The sequence below is a fragment of the Alligator sinensis genome, unplaced genomic scaffold (assembly GCF_000455745.1).
Source record: "Alligator sinensis unplaced genomic scaffold, ASM45574v1 scaffold968_1, whole genome shotgun sequence".
Lineage (NCBI taxonomy): Eukaryota > Metazoa > Chordata > Crocodylia > Alligatoridae > Alligator > Alligator sinensis.
Genome location: NW_005843177.1, coordinates 64846 through 81546, shown reverse-complemented (window position 1 = coordinate 81546; position 16701 = coordinate 64846). Strand labels below are relative to the sequence as shown.

Here is a 16701-nt window from a genome sequence, read left to right as displayed (position 1 = left end):
CCTCAGCGATCCAGCTCCCCCTGAAACAAAAGTCTCACCGGGAAAAGAGATCCCGGGGCGCGCCTGACATTTGATAAGGAGGAGCCGTGTCTGGTCGTCAGTTAGTCCGGGCAAAGCTATCTAAGGCAGTCCCACCTGGGTCGCCAAAAACTGTTTCTCCTCCCATTGTTGAGCCCCAGCTCAAGTCTGGGATCGTGTCCGGTATGCAAAAGCCAATAAAGATACCAGGGGTGAAAGTATAAAGAAGATTTATTGCTAGCAATAAAAGGTGCAAGCGGAATAATGTCACGTAACAAGCACACAGATTCTTAATTCTAAGCATCTTTTATACGGGAGTATTGGACCTTCATAAGCATTCTTGTTTGCTAATTGGTTATAAGGGAGTGACGCAGGGAGTTCTTTACTGAGCATGTCTCTATACCTGTGTTTTAGCTATGTATCTCATTTCCATACATGTATGCTTCATTAGCATACTTTCTCCCCACCTAGGGGTGTGCTTTTTAGTATTTAAATTAGCTCTTTGCCCTAGTCCTCTGATTCTGCTTTTGTTTTCAAGCCACCTTTATCTAAGACTGTCTCCTCCTTATCATTGCAGATGGGCATTAGTTACATAACAGAGACTCTTGCTTGGGCTTTGTATAGTGGTTTCTAGGTCAAACCTCACACATACACCCCTGCCCCAGTGCTGCTACCGCCTGCCCCAAGCACAGCCCCAACCCAGCTCCCCCACCAGAAAAAGGCTGTCACAGCCCCCAGCCCTGGCCCCAGCTTGCCCTCGCCCCTTGCACAGGTCGGGGGGGGGCACATACCCCCATACCTACCCTGGGGGTGCATACAGCAGCAGAAGCCGCCCCCCCTCCCCTGTGCCCTATGGATGAGCTACACCCCGTCCTGCCCTAGCTGGGCAGTGCCTGCCCCTGCCCCTGCCCCTGCCCTACTCCCTCCCTGACTCGATCTGCCCCCCCAGACAACTTCCCCCAACACTTACCAGCCAGACGCTGCTGTCCAAGCTGCAGATCAGCAATCACATCCATGTTGCCCACTTTGGTATCAGCCATTGGTATCAGCCCCAAAAAATCTTTATTGATACAGCCCTAATAAAACCATTCGCCCACATCCACTGCCAATCATTAAAACCAGGCTCCTATCCAGACCAGTACACACCCACCTCCACCAGTAAGTCCTTCAGTTCCTAAAACCAGTCTCCCTTAAACCATCATTTCTCAGCCCTTCTGCGGGAGTGGAAAAGAGCCCTGCACCAATTCAGCCTACGTTGATTATGCAGTGACAGTGGTTATGAGTAGGATTTATTAGTGTGTAGCCTACATCCCTCACTACTGGGTGTATTTAGGTGAGGGTCTCCCATTATCTGGCCTCGTCCTCGGTAAATCCTGGCTACCGAATCCCTCCCATCAGGAAGCCTCTTTGGAGAACGGCGGCTTGCCCTGACTAGGAGACCAGCGCAGGACTCTGCAGTGAGTGCCGCGGTACACGGCTCTCACGCTGCTCGCCGTGGTTTCAAGTCATCACTGATAAAATACTGCACAGCTTCTGGTTGATTTTTACCAAGCCAGCCAAGCAAACAGCTCCCAGCCTGGGAAAGGAAAAGAAAAGAAATACATTTGGCTGCCAGGGATAAACTGAGCAACTCCTCACTTGAAGGATCTCACAAGAAGGATCTGGTGGGGCATTTTACATTTCAATATGGATCCAGGAAGAGGCAGTTGCCATTTACACCAGCCTAACCTAGCTACAAAGGAGAAACCAGAGTACGGTGCAGTTGGATGAAAACCGATCCACTTTTTATCCGCAGATCCAGAGTCTTAAACTGCACCTGTCAGCCTGGCACACGAAGGGCACACGTCCTCGCAGCCCACCACCGGGCTCCCCCTACACTGTTGTGGGTCTCCTCGACTCCATCTGCCTCGGCACATTTATTCTGGTGGGAACCTGACAGGCTTCAGTGTCCAAAAGGAGGCAGGGGGAGAAGAAAACACTGGGTTTAGAGAAATCCACTTGCGGAAGAGAAGGGCAGGGGCTTTTCAACATCCACAGAAAGGGGCTGCGGAAAAAGGAGATGCTGTCCTGCAAACAGCTCAGGAACTACGAGCCGTCAGGTGAACAGTGAATAAGTACACGGCAAATTACAGGCATCGTTCCAGTGATGCATATCCAGGAAAGCAGGCACGGATCTGCTGCCCAGCCCAGCCCAGCCCAGGGGAGCAGTGGCTGCAATGACCCTTCGGTGCAGCTATTTTATGGTGAGGGGGTTGCAGCCGGCCGGGTGGGTTGCAGCTTCCCCCTCCTCTTACCCGAGACCCAGCTGGGGTCGGCTCCCCTCTGCTGCCCGTGGGGCTCGGAGCGCCCTGGGCCGGGGCGGGCAGAGGTCACCCTCCCCATCCATTTTAGACTGAGGCTACACCTCTGATGGTCTCAGCCACTGTTTCCCATTTCAATTTAATCAGGACGGGAGACCATGGGTCCAGTGCTGGGTAGAAGGAGGGGTGCCTAAAGCTTTTCTGTTTCCATACCGGATCCATGCTAAATTTTAGTAAGGCTATTTCACCCAAAGATCAGGAAACAAAGTTCCTTGTTTCCTTTTCGGGAGCCACGGGGGGAGCTAGTCAGGGTTGGCAGGTTTGGTATCGATGAACAACTTGCGACAACGGGTGCAAAGGTTTCAATTGGACTGACGTGCCACCCCTATTATTGGAATGCCCTTTTAAAAACATTGTTGTGTTGACCTGGCTAATCAATGTGTTTGGGTGGACAAAACCCCAGCTCAGCAACCCCTGGAACTGGCTTGCCACTTCATCAAAACTTTAAAAGCCGCAACCATCCCCGCTGCTTGGGAAGAATTTGGAGAAGTGTGGGATGCTGGATTGTTAAAAGGTCAGGAACCAATTCACGTTCCAGGGGAAGATTCCCCCCGATCATCGCAGTATCCAATTCCCTGAGAAGCAGTCTGGGATATTTCAATTGTAATCCAAACTTTACGGGAGCGCAGATTTATTCAACCTCAGGTTTCCCCTGCTAATTCTCTAGTACGGCCAGTCAGGAAACCGAATGGCACTTGTCGACTCACCATTGATTATAGGAAATTAAATGCTGTGTCAACTCCCATGACACCAGTAGTAGCTTTATTTCCCAAAATAGTCAGCCAGCTAACCAATTCTGCACGATGGTTTTCTGTTTTGGATCTCGATAATGGCTTTTGGAGTCTTCCAGTTCATCCAGAGGACCAATAGAAAATGGCCTTGACCTGGCAAGGACTGCAGTTTGTCCGGACCCAATTGCCACAGGGGTATCACAACGCACCCACGTTATTCCATCGAGCACTGAAACGGGTATTGTTGCCGGCCTGAGACTTCTGTTAGCAGTATGTGGATGATATCCTTATCTGGGGGGACACAGAGAAACAAAGCTGTCAACGCACTCAGATAGTTTTGCAACTGCTGTGGGATGCCAGTCGTAAGGTAAACAGCAATAAGCCCCAGTTAAATAGGCAGAAGGTGCGTTATTTAGGCCTTAACATTTCTAGCCAGGGAAGACAAATTTTCACTGATCGGCTCTCCTTAATTTGTCAGTTGCTGCCACCTACCGACCGAAAGTATCTGCAATCTTTTATCGGCTTAGTAGGTTTTAGAAGGGAATTCATCCCAGATTGCAGTGAAATAATGGAACTGCTCCATCAAGCAGTTTGAGGGGCAAAATGGGAGTGGTCCCTAAAGTGTCAAGCAGCTTTCATGAAATTAAAAGACCAATTAAAAAATGCCCTGGCTCTTAGCTCTAGGATCCCTAATGTGGAGGTTGAAGTCTGGTGTTGTGTGATGGATCGGCATCCGACAGCTGTGGCCACCCAAAATCCGAATGGAGTTGATATTCCCTTAGCGTTTGCTTCCTGGAGGCTTCAATTAATGGAACAGAAGTATGGGACTTGTGAGAAGGCCCTGTTAAGCATGTATTGGGCTTTGCAAAAGTTCAAATATCTAATAGGTGGAGAAACTGTGTGTATTCGAACACCACATAATCCCCACCAATTGCTTAAAAATGGGGAATTGCTGAAGGGAGGATTAACAACCTCACGCATAGGTCAATTCCTATTGGCACTGGACAACCCCAGGGTTCGATTCCAGCCCCTCCCTTCAACAGAGGTCAATATTTGGGGTTGGGTAATGCCCGAGAAGGAACATGTTTGCTCTCTGGGACAGATCACCTGGCCAATTAATATCCACAATGCGACTTCACAGCAGGTGCAATCTGGAGAAATGTTATGGTTTATTGATGGAAGTTTTGCAGGAGTTGGGGACGATGCTCAAGCAGCATGTGCCATTGTGAGACCTCAAAGGACAGAAGCTTGGCTGCTACCTGGAGCCACCAGCCAAGTAGCTGAAGCCGCACGTCTCTTGATTGCCCTGCAAGCAATGTCTAACAATCCTTGTCTGCCCCATGTCATAGTCACAGATAGCGAATATGTGCATAAAGGAGCAACGCAAATGCTGGGCTGGTGGGTTGCTAACGAATTCAAGGAGGCAAGAGCTGGTAAGACCTGGTAAGAGGCCTGGTAAGAGGCCTCCAGGTTCTTGACCACCCGGGCAATAGTGATCATCGCGTGCTGGAATTCACCATCCAGCGTAGAGTGTCAAGGGCCCGCAGCAAGGTGGTGGCCCTAGACTTCAGGAGGGCCAACTTCAGTGAGATGAGGAGATTAGTGGGAGAGGAACTGGGGTCCTTGAGGGCAGAGGAACTCAGCGTCCAAGAGGAGTGGTCGTTCCTTAAGGAAACAATACTCGGGGCCCAAGGGGTGTCCATCCCGACAAGAAGCAAGGGGGGGAGGAGTGTCCAAAAGCCCCCCTGGCTCACCAAGGGTGTCAGGGAATGCCTGATTGCCAAAAAGGCAGCGTACGCCTGGTGGAAGGGGGGTGTAATCTCCAAAGAGGAGTATACCTCCTCTGCTCGGGCCTGCAGGCGGGCTGTTAGGAAGGCCAAGGCGGAGATAGAGCTCGGATTAGCGTCCAGGATTAAGGATAACAAAAAGTCCTTTTTCAAATATATTGGGAGGATGAAGAAGGCGCCGGGTAATGTGGGGCCCCTGCAGGATATGCGGGGCAATCTGGTGGTTGCGTCAGAGGATAAAGCGGACCTCTTTAACCAATTCTTCACCTCCGTTTTCTTGTGCAGGGACCGGGACTTCCCTGCTGTGATAGAAGCCGGACGCGAGGGGATCGCCTTCAGACCTCAGGTTGGGGAGGACCGGGTTAGAGAGCTTCTGGAGGGGCTGGACGCGTTCAAGTCAGCGGGTCCGGATGCTCTCCACCCCAGGGTGCTGAGGGAGCTGGCTGGGGTTATTGCAGGGCCCCTGGCACGGCTCTACGAGCGATCGTGGTGCTTGGGCCAGGTGCCAGACGATTGGAAGGTAGCTAATGTGGTCCCCATCTTCAAAAAAGGGAAAAGGGAGGACCCGGGCAATTATAGGCCCGTCAGTCTTACCTCAATCCTGGGGAAGCTCTTTGAGAAGATCATCAAGGAGCACATTTGTGATGGGCCGGCATCCGAGATGATGCTCAGGGGCAATCAGCATGGATTTATTAGGGGGAGATCATGTCAGACCAACCTGATTGCCTTTTATGATCAGGTCACAAAGGCCATGGATGCAGGTGTCGCGGTGGATGTAGTCTTTCTGGACTTCAGCAAGGCCTTTGACACCGTCTCTCACCCCATCCTAATTAATAAACTAGGCGACTGTGGCATAGATGCCTACACGGTCAGATGGATTGCAGATTGGCTGAAGGGTCGCACTCAGAGGGTGGTGGTGGATGGATCATATTCGACTTGGGGGGAGGTGGGTAGTGGAGTCCCTCAGGGCTCGGTCCTGGGCCCTGCGCTGTTCAATGTCTTCATCAGCGATCTTGATGTTGGGGTGGAGAGCAACCTGTTTAAATTCGCTGATGACACCAAAATTTGGGGGGAGGTGAGCACGCTAGCAGGGAGAGAGAGATTGCAGAAGGATCTGGATAGGTTACAGGGGTGGGCAGACAGGAACAGGATGCGTTTCAATACGGACAAGTGCAGGGTGCTGCACTTGGGTAGTAGGAACCAGCAGCACACTTATAAGATGGGGAGCTCCCTACTTGAGAGCACGGAGGCGGAAAGGGATCTTGGTGTCATTATTGACTCCAAGATGAACATGGGCCGACAATGCGAGGTCATGGTTGGCAGGGCTAACCGGACCTTGTCGTGCATCCACAGGTGCATCTCGAGTAGAGCCAGGGAGGTGATCCTCCCCCTCTATGCGACGCTGGTCAGGCCGCAGCTGGAGTATTGTGTCCAGTTCTGTGCGCCCCATTTCAGGAGGGATGTGGACAACATGGAGAGGGTCCAGAGGAGGGCCACCCGCATGATCCGGGGACAACAGGGCAGACCCTACAGTGAGAGACTGCGGGACTTGAACCTATTCAGCCTCCACAAGAGAAGGCTGAGGGGGGACCTGGTGACCGTCTATAAACTCACTAGGGGGAACCAGAAGGGTTTGGGGGAGACGCTGTTTCCCCTAGCCCCTGCTGGCATAACAAGGAATAATGGGCACAAGTTGATGGAGAGGAGGTACAGATTGGACATCCGAAAAAACTACTTCACAGTCAGGGCGGCTAGGAGCTGGAACCAACTTCCAAGGGAGGTGTTTGTTTTTAGGGTTTTTTGTTGTTCTCCCGCCCTGGCGGGGGGTCGGGCTAGAAGATCTATTAGGTCCCTTCCGACCCTGTAACTATGTAACTATGAAACTATAAGAGGATCTCCCATTAAACACCGCACCATATGGGAGCACATTTTTCAGGCTGTGCAAGGAAGGCAACTTAAAATGGTAAAGGTCAAGAGCCACCGCAAAGCTGGATGGGGGCAACGCAAAACAATCAAGCAGATAAGGCAGCGCGATCCGCCACTGAGGTATGGCCTTTATGGCATCAAATTAAGTCTGCTGCAGTCAATCAAATTCATGCAATCCAACCATGGGACAACCAATGTGATTGGCCTGATGGTTCCCCGCCAGAGGTTCACCAGGTGAATGGGGTACGGGTCTCCAAAGAATCACCAGTGGTCCCCTATATTCCTCAAGTATCCAGGAAAGTTCTGCTGGAATGAGTCCATGGGTCCAAAATTGGAGGACACCCTGGTATGCAGGAAACTATAAACACAATTCAATCGTTGGGACAGTGGCCGAATTTCAAACAGGATGCAATTGATTGGGCTCAACGATGCTTAATTTGCGCCCGACACCAACCCAATCGTCTTCCTAAGAGGGGCCAATGGATGCATCAGGACCTGGCGGGACCATGGGAAAGGATCCAAATTGATTATGTGGACCCTCTGCCCACCACTGCAAAGAAACATCAATTTCTTTTGGTGATAGTGGACTCATTCACTAAATGGGTAGAGGCTTTTCCCACTCGCAATGAAACAGCCAAAACAATGGCTAGCATATTAGTTCAGCGGGTTTTCACTAGATGGGGTGTCCCTAAAATTATAGTGATCAGGGTCCAGCGTTCACCGCTGCCATCATCAAGCAAGTAAGTGAAATTCTGGGAACTGAGTGGAAGTGGCATATCCCATATCACCCCCAAGCATCAGGACAAGTGGAATGTATGAACCAAACTATCAAGCAGGAACTGTGAAAAGGGGCGTTGGTCACGGGAAAGAATTGGGATGAAATGCTCCCTTTTATTTTAATGAGAATCTGGGCACGCCCAGCTGCAAGCACTAAACACTCACTGTTCAAGTTAATGACAGGCAGGGAAATGCCACACTGGGAGAATCTCCTTAGCATTATTCCCGAAGATGTGGTCATGCGAGAAGTCACTGACCAATGGGTAAAAACCCTTGCGAAAATGGTGAGCAAAAGCCATCAAGATGCAGCTATAGTGCAACAACAAGCCCGGGAGGCCATGAAACAGTGGTATGATCCTAAGCACCCCATTCAGCAGCAAATTGATATTGGCAACCAGGTAATGTATCGGGCCTTTTTACTTTCCTCCTGGGACACACGCAATAATATCTTGTCTGTCAGGTCACAGCTGTGTTCGGGCCATGGCTTGTACATAATAAACTTGCCCAAACCTTTGCCAGTTCTTTAAGACACAACTGATGTTGGGATCTCCTGGCTATGACTTTTTGACAGAATGACAACTGCAGAGAATTCACCACTGAGAACACATCAATAACACTCAACGAGACCGCGACACCGACACCAGGTATGAGAGCAGTACTCTGGTATTACCTCGCTTTCCTGCAAGGCAACTGGGTCTCAAGATTAGTGCTCATACCGTTGAGTCATAAAGTCATACAGCATGTCTACATGTCCATTAATGCAGTTTTCCTGATGCATTAAATGAAGTACCTGCAATACGAATTTTGTTTTACCCAGTGTTAAAGACAGAGGACACTTTGAAGGAAATATCTGGCTTTTGAAAGCCTACCTTGGATCTGAAGGGTGATGGTAGGTGAGCAGCCTTTGCCCCTCACTCCTATCCCCCTGTATGAAATTCTTATTCAGCATTAAAGTGACCCAGGTTCAACTTTGGGAGTGAGTTCACCTCAAGCAAATGAAGGCCACTTTCCCTGGGAAGAAAACAACCCACAGGGGTTGCTTCATGCAATTTAACATATTCATTTTGTACTCATAATGACAGCTCCATAGGACTAATTGTCTCAGTTATCCCTGCACAGGCAAGCCATGGCTGCTGTTCATGTCCACCCCTTCCCTCCCCCAAGGAAACACTGAACAAGGCATGCAACAGGGCACGGCCTTCCTGCTCCTGTTCAGGGCTCTCTGGCCTGCTCCAGCTGCAGGAGTGGGATTCCTGCCCAGCTCCCCCCTGCCTTTGAACAAGTAACACAAGACAGGGACTGGCAAAAGCCTTCCCCTCCTCGCCCACAATGAAGGGACGGGTCTCTTCTCTGACATGTCCCTGTCGCGGGTTCTGCCTGTGCCTCCTCACGGGATGTGTCCACGAGACACTTTACTGTGCAGGAGACTACTGCAGAGTAAAGTATCTCTGCTTATCTGTGCACAGGAGCTACTACGCAGATTACTGTAGTTTTCTACTACCCGTAAGTACAGGTAGTGGATTCCCCGCATAGTGGGTGCATCTCTGTAGTGACAAGCTATGGCGACATAGCTTCGGTGGGAAATACCTGAGCACTGCTGGGACAGTCCTGGGAGATACTGAAGACAGTGACATCAGTCAGTGACATGTCACAGACATCTCTCACACATGCACTCACAGGATTGTGCAGGGACAGCAGTGGCAAGTGCAGCTCCCTGGTGACAGATGCGCTGCAGCACAGCTCCCCTGAGACCCTCAGAGCCCCCAAGGCAGCTGGCACCTGGCAGGGAGATGCCAGCCCCACTGCTGCTCACTGCAGGAAGGAACAAGTGCATGAAGGGAGACCTTCCCCCTCTGCTAATCAAACCCCACAGAGATATTATGTTATGTTGTGGGGCTTGATTAGCAAGCAGTGTCATAGAGAATGGGACAAAGGGAAGGAAAGAGGTGGGTTGGGGGTGGGGGGGGAGAAAGGGAGGATGCAGCCAGTGCCTCATGGTGCAGAGCTCTGACAAGGGGCCGAGAAGCAAAACCTGCCAAACTGGGCTCATGGGGTGGCAGTAGCAGACACTTGCAGACCCTGATGGGCATACGCTGGCCTGGGAGAGGGGTGATGCAGTGGGGAGGAAAGGCGAGGGAAGGGTGGAAGGCAGGGAATTGCCTCCCCAGCAATGTGTCCTTCTTCCTGCAACTCAAGAGCCTCACGTACTAGGACCCTGGGCCCAGGAGGGAGGACAAAGCTGGGAGTCAGCCAGAGAGAGTCACTAGCTGTCATTTGGAGCCAGTTGTCTTGGGGAGAGCAACCTGTTGTGAAGACACTTCTCCCCCTGACAGCACTGACTGCTTTCAGAGAAAGATGGGGGTGGCACAGGCTCCAAGGCAATGATCATCTCACAGGTTATCTCAGCATCTGGGCTGGCCTCTGCCTGAGGGGTATCTTTTTCACCCCTCCCCCTCATCAAACTTTGGGCCAGCCTCTGTGTCCTCTGGGTTGTGCAGTGCCCTAGAAGGGCCAAACGATAGGTGAACGATGGCTGTAGTCCACAAGCATGTCTGCATGCCTGGATGCAGACACTGGTGGGTGCTGAGCAGGTAGACGTCCCCAAACCATTCCTGCATTGCTGACAAAATTATGGATGCTCCCGGAAGTGGATGCACTGGTGCTGGGCCAGTTTTGGGGAGAGGGGGAAGCTCTTCCCGCACTGCGAGCACCAATGTGGCTTTTCTTCTGTGCTGCTGAGCCGATCCCAGGCCAGGTGGCAGAATTGGGGGAAGCTCTTCCCACACTCTTGAGCACTGATGTGGCTTCTCCCCCCTGTGGGCGAGCCGAACTCTGGAGCGTGGTTGGGCCTGCCCCCGGGGGGGGGGGAGCCGATGTTTGGTCAGTGAAGGATAGATTGAAGGTGTGAAGGAATCTTTCACTCTACTTGTCGGTCCCCAGGCCTGAGACCTCCCATCCCCCTCCTTGTGGTGCACAGACCCTTTGTCTCAGGTCCCCCCTCAGGTACCTGTCAGGCCAGTTTGGTGATGCTGGACCCTCCACCTGGGGATGGTGACGTCTTTTAAAAAGATTGGTCTGCCTCGGCTACATTTAAATATACCCTGCTTCTGGTTGGAGCCAGGAATGAGGTCAGAAAAGGTATTTCAAGGTCAGCTCACCTGGTCTAGGTGGGAACTGCCTCCAGAGAGGCATTTTTGGACGCACAAACTGAAGCACAGGCCTCCAGAATCCCCTGGATGCATATGTAGGCAGCTTACCTGAAATGTAGCCAGTAAATTAGAGTTCTGTACCTTTAGGTGCGTATCAAAAGGGCCAACAAGCCCATTCTGTTTTGCACAAGTTTTCATAGATGTTTGGGTTGGAAGGGACCTTAGCAAATCCTCGAGTCCGACCCCCTGCCCTGGGCAGGAAAGAGCCCCGGGGTCAGATAACCCCAGCAAGGTCCATGTCTAATCTCCTCTTAAAGACCCCAAGGGAGGTAGTGCTCTCCTGTACCTTGGACTCCCATTCCAGATTTTGGCAACCCTTTCCATAAAGAAGTTCTTCCTGATGTCCAGCCTAAACCGTTCTCCATCAGTTTGTGGCCGTTGTTCCCAATTACTCCAAGGGGTGCCAGGGTAAGTTGGTTTTCTTTCAAAGTTCTGTTGTTTTGTATTCCTTCCTCCCTCTCATCTCTTTGGGCAATACAGCTAATCTGTCATAGCACACCTTGCTGTAGCTGCTTATGAGGGTGAGACTTGCCTGTACAGCCCCTCGGCTAGTTAAGGTGGGAGGGGCCTTTTTACTTTCCTTCCATGCAGGAGGTTACTAGTGAATGCTTCTGGCTAAAAGAAGCACCTCAAAATTTTAGTGGGCTACGCGCCCCTAAGTTCAACAAAGTCTATGTACCCTGATGGCACACAGTCCTAACAAAGACCAGGGCCCGGGAGGTGGCAGTAGTTACCTCAGGCTAGCAGATGTGCTCAAACAAAGGGGTTGGCTGGATGTAGGCACCCTGGGGGGGGGGCACTTGAAGCATGGTTTTGGTTGAGTGCAAGAAAGCAGGTGTCTCAACACAGAACCACCCACTATTGGCCCACCACAGGGTTTCCAACATTTTGGGCACTGATTTGACTTTCCGCACCTGTGTGTGGATAAGCTGGTTCCAGGCCAGGTTGGAGGATTGGGTGAACTTTTCCCATTCCTCTCAGCACCAATGTGGTTTCTCTTTTGTGTGGATGACCTCATAGTGGGCCAGAAGGGAAAACTGGGTAAAGCTCTTCCCACACTATGAGAACCGATCTGGCTTCTCCCCTGTGTGGATGCGCTGGTGTTTGGTCAGGTAGGAGGACAGGTTGAACCTCTTCCCACACTCCAAGCACTGATGTGGTTTCTCCCCTGTGTGGATGAGCCGGTGTTGAGTCAGGTTGGAGGATCGGGTAAAGCTCTTCCCACACTCCAAGCACCGATGTGGCTTCTCCCCTGTGTGGATACGCTGGTGTTCAGTCAGGTAGGAGGAGAGGTTGAACCTCTTCCCACACTCTGAGCACTGATATGGCTTCTCCCCTGTGTGGATAAGCTGATGCCGGACCAGGGTGGAGGATTCAGTGAAGCTCTTCCCACACTCTGAGCACTGATATGGCTTCTCCCCTGTGTGGATAAGCTGATGCCGGACCAGGGTGGAGGATTCAGTGAAGCTCTTCCCACACTCTGAGCACTGATGTGGCTTCTCCCCTGTGTGGATACGCTGGTGTTTGGTCAGGTAGGAGGACAGGCTGAACCTCTTCCCACACTCTGAGCACTGGTGTGGCTTCTCCCCAGTGTGGATGAAGTAGTGTTGGGTCAGGTAGGAGGATCGGGTGAAGCCCTTCCCACACTTGGTGCATATGTGGAGCTTCTCCCACGTGTTCCTTATCTTGTGAAGAGGCAGAAGAGATGAGCAGTTAAGGGTTTTCCTGACTTCGTGATTAGTAGTGAGCTCTGGCTCTTCCCTGAGGCCCTCCCCACTGCCTTGGTTTGGATGCATTCCTTCTTTCCAGTGGCTCTTTAGGTCTCTCAGCTCCACACATTCTTCCCTGCACCCAGGGCTCTTCCTGGGTTCTGCCCCTTCTTCACTCTCAAGCCCAACTGCAGATGGTACGTGGTTCACTGCTACATTTTTCTTATGCTTTGGGGACCTCCCTGGACTCTTGTGCCAGTGCTCTCTCTCAGGTCTCAGGGAGTCCATCTCACCCAAACGCCCTGGGGAAGTCCATGGTGGTTCCAGGTCTTTAGGCCCTTCCGCAGGAGTCTGCTCCTCAGCTTTGCTCAGCAGCCAGGCACCTCCTGCATCGAGAAGAGAAACTCCAGATTAGCCACTACCCTTCTGGCAAGGGACAAACACTGCTATTGCTTCTGCTGGGATGGGCCTTAGAGCAGGCCTGGACCTTGGTTCTTGTGTTTGCCCAAGAAAACAAGGTCTTCCTGCCAAAATCCCAAGTACTCATGGTCATGGAGGGGCAGGTCCTTGTGCCAGGTTAATGTTCCCAACTCAGTGCAGTTCAGATCCAGACTCTCAGATTGTCTGGCCCACCTGTCAGCCCCATCACCTCCAGCTCTGCTAGCAGAAGCACATGTAGGACACGTGTGTTAGGACACTACCTGAATAGCTTCATGCTATAATGGGCTGAGAAGGGGAGGTCTTAGAGCTGTGGCTCTCTCTTCTGAAAGGAGCAGGGCTGTGCTTCCTGCCTGCTTCCAGGACAAGGTCTGATGCAGGGAATGAACCCAATAGAGCTTTCCTCTGCTGATGGGTCCCAGGTGGCCTCCCTGTCACAGGAGTCTGCAATGGGTCTAAGGCTTTGGCATGAACCTGAACCTGGACTCTATGCTGAGTCTCAGGCTTCAATGCACTCAGGGCCCCAGAGGTGAAACAGAAAGGGGGCAATTCTGGTGCAAACACAGGGGATTCACTTCCTCCCACAACCTGAAAGCTTCTGAATCCCACCCATGCCATGGAGCCACTTAAAGCAGCCTGAGACCAGTATGAAACACTTCTGGGTTCCAGGCCAACCTGATCAGAAGCCAGGGAGAGACTCATCTTCTTTCCTGTCCCAACACTGAGGGCTACACAGAGCCTCTGCACACCATGTTGATTTCCATGGGGGACTATAAATCCCATCATGCCCTGGGAGAAGGTGGTAGAGGTATAGCTACTTTGGGCTGGGAAATGAACTCTTATATTACTGAGTGAAGATGGAAATTTAAGATCACAGTATCCCAGGGAAACCAGATCTAGCCCAAAAAATTAAGATAGCAAACTTGATTGCCCCTAACATCTGTCATTAGAGGGAGAAGGACACAGCTGCTTGTCCCCAAATGGCTGAATTTCAGGGAGTGGGAACACCTGCCTGGACACATTACAGCACAATGTACTGTTTCAGGGCAGCACTGGGCAGGTCTGCAATCCCCAGACCCCCTGGCACTCTGCACTTGGAGCATTTCTGAGAGCGGAGTTGGGTGGAGGAGACAGCAACAACTCACCTGGCAGCAGGTCCTCTGACCTTGAGATTTCCCCATGATCCTCATGATCACAAACCCATAGCTCCGCCTGTTCTTGCTGGATGCTGCGGATTAAGGCAGGTGTGGGACCTCGATATCCTGTTTGGGGCAGTGGTTAAAGAGCATTAGAGACTGGGTACTGGATGCAGAATAACCAACTGGGATTTGGAGAATGGATCCAATGAACTCAAAGTTTCTATTAGGGCCTTGATAGACAAGGAAGGACAGGCATTTAGGAAAAAGTAGGCACTGCAGGGAGAAGCCTTCAATAGATCATGGTCTTTGTCATCCAGGTGGAGGAGGGATGGTCGTAAAAAACAATGCACCAACCACTCCTGGTTTAGAAAGAGCATTAACCAGGGACAGGCAAGGAGATGCAGTGATCCCTGATGCACCAGGGAGCAGAAAGGTAATACTTTTACTCTTTTCAAGGTACCAAAAAAGAAGAGATATTGGACACACTTATGGATGGATAACATCTAGCTTCTCAGTGTAATTCCAGGAAAAGGAAATCATGGATATGAACCAAAGAAGGCAGAAGGACACACATTTCACAGCATATGAAAGGCCATAATGCAAAAATGGTCGATGTGGTCTTTGTTGAGCTACAGGATGCATTTGAGCACATCCTCTGGGAGACAGGGAGGGAAAAGAAAGCATGAAAAAAGCAAACTGACCTAGTAAAAGGTAAGTCCCTCAACCCTGTGCACAAGCCAGAATAAGCCCCTATATTAGAGATCATCTGGAAATGAAAAGAGGTTCTTACCTAAAACCCTAAAAGTGTTTTACCTAAAAACGAAAACCCTAAAACTGGTTCTTACCTAAAACCCTGCACCTAGCCTGGTTCTTTTTATCACAGTGATGGGTGTCCGGTACGGGGACGCATTTAAGGAAGAGTACAAGAAACCTTTTGAGAATGACAGAGAGTTTGAACACATCAGTCCTAATGGAAATACAGCAAAGCCAGAGTCACTGGTCTATGAAAATGAAGATAGTAAGAAGGAATGTGGACAGAAGCTTCCAGTGACCCCTTGGTAGAAATACCTGGGTTACAACATGTGTACATATGTAGCAGCATGTGTACATATGTCACTAGAGGAAGAGTTGAGGAAATGCATTATTCACATTAGACTTCCGTTAACTTCTGCAGGGCAGTAACCAAATGAGGAGAAAGGGGAATTAGACATCACAGAACTGAACATGCGAGGATTATTAAATATGTTTGGAGGACACACACTAGGCAAGAGAGAGAGAGGAAATCAGACAGATCCCTCAAGGAACGTCTCTTGATGCATAGATCTACAATGAGCTGGAGATGATATGAACACACTGACAAGACAAAGGGAAATTATGTTGGGAGAAAACTGCTGAACATGGAAGCACCAGAAGATAGAAGAATGGGGAAGACACAAGTAAAGGCAGCTGGATCAAATGAAGGAGGGTCTAGCAATATGAAATGTGAGAGGTCTGATCACTTTCAGAGTAGTGGGGAGGAAGCGGATTGAAACTGCCAGCCAAAAGTTCAGAGGATGAGACTACTGAAACACAGGGAGGTGACTACAAAAAGTCAGAGTCCACACAGCTTCATGGAGAAGCAAGAACCAGAGCCTTACCCAGGGAAAGGAGGGCTTGGTAATTCTTCATCATCTGGTCCCGGTAAAGCACCTTGTCTTCATCTTCCAGCAGCTCCCACTCCTCCCGCGTGAAATACACTGCCACGTCCTCAAACACCTCCCGGAGCTGCCGGCACCAGCGTTGCACCAGCACAAGCGTTGCACCATCAGTGTCTCCTGGGCCAGCTGCTCCCAGCCCCACAGCCCTGTCTGCAATCACTCCGCACCACAGCTCATTGCAGGCTGAGCCAGGACAGGCAGGGCTGCAACATCCCCCGTTACTCGGCTGACACGAGGTGGATGCAGCTGTGGACATGGAGCTCACGTGTGGGCCTCAGCCCAGCTCATCACGGTCTGTCAACTCGGTCCTTTGAGGCAGTCAGGCCAGCACTTTTGGAGGGAGGGAGCCCTCTCTCACCAGGCCTTTCCGTGTCAGCACCCCTGGCTATCTGCACGTGGGACGGAGCTCCTGCTAACACCAGCTTGGGCTGTTTGCAGCATCTGGCATCACAGGCCTGTCGCTCTTCAGGTTTCCCATTTTTTTTTAATTTTTTTTTTTTTTTTTTAACAGACCGCCTGGGTCCTCCTGCACTCCCCCGCAACTGCACCGGGTGCCCTGCTCACCTCCAGTCTCTGCCCATGCTTTGGAGGCCTGCCCTGCCCCTCCTGCACTGGGCCCGGCTCAGGTGTCAGGGAGCCCTTCTCCTCCAGTCCCCCTGGGCAAGTCCTCTGCAGCTCCAGCTTCACAGGCTCTTCTCCAGGAGGTTTCTGCTCAGCGCTGCTCAGGGTCCCAGCACCTGCGGGCGGGGAAGAGCGCACAGGGCAGCGCTGGGGCTGCGGGCACGGGGAAAGCCCTGCTCGTCTCCTGCACCGGCCTGGCACTAAGGCAGACGGAGGCTGCGGTGTGTGGAAGACGGGGGAGAAGGGAGACTCCACGTCCCACAGCTCTTGCTCAGGGCCCGAGGCTGGA

General features: G+C 51.4%; 2 pseudogenes; one reads left to right on the top strand and one right to left on the bottom strand.

Annotated features, from left to right (window-relative positions):
* Positions 1-16701, top strand: part of LOC106723127 — a 216340-nt pseudogene that overhangs the window by 136789 nt on the left and 62850 nt on the right.
* LOC102381446 overlaps positions 1-16701 on the bottom strand; it is a 35892-nt pseudogene that overhangs the window by 17833 nt on the left and 1358 nt on the right.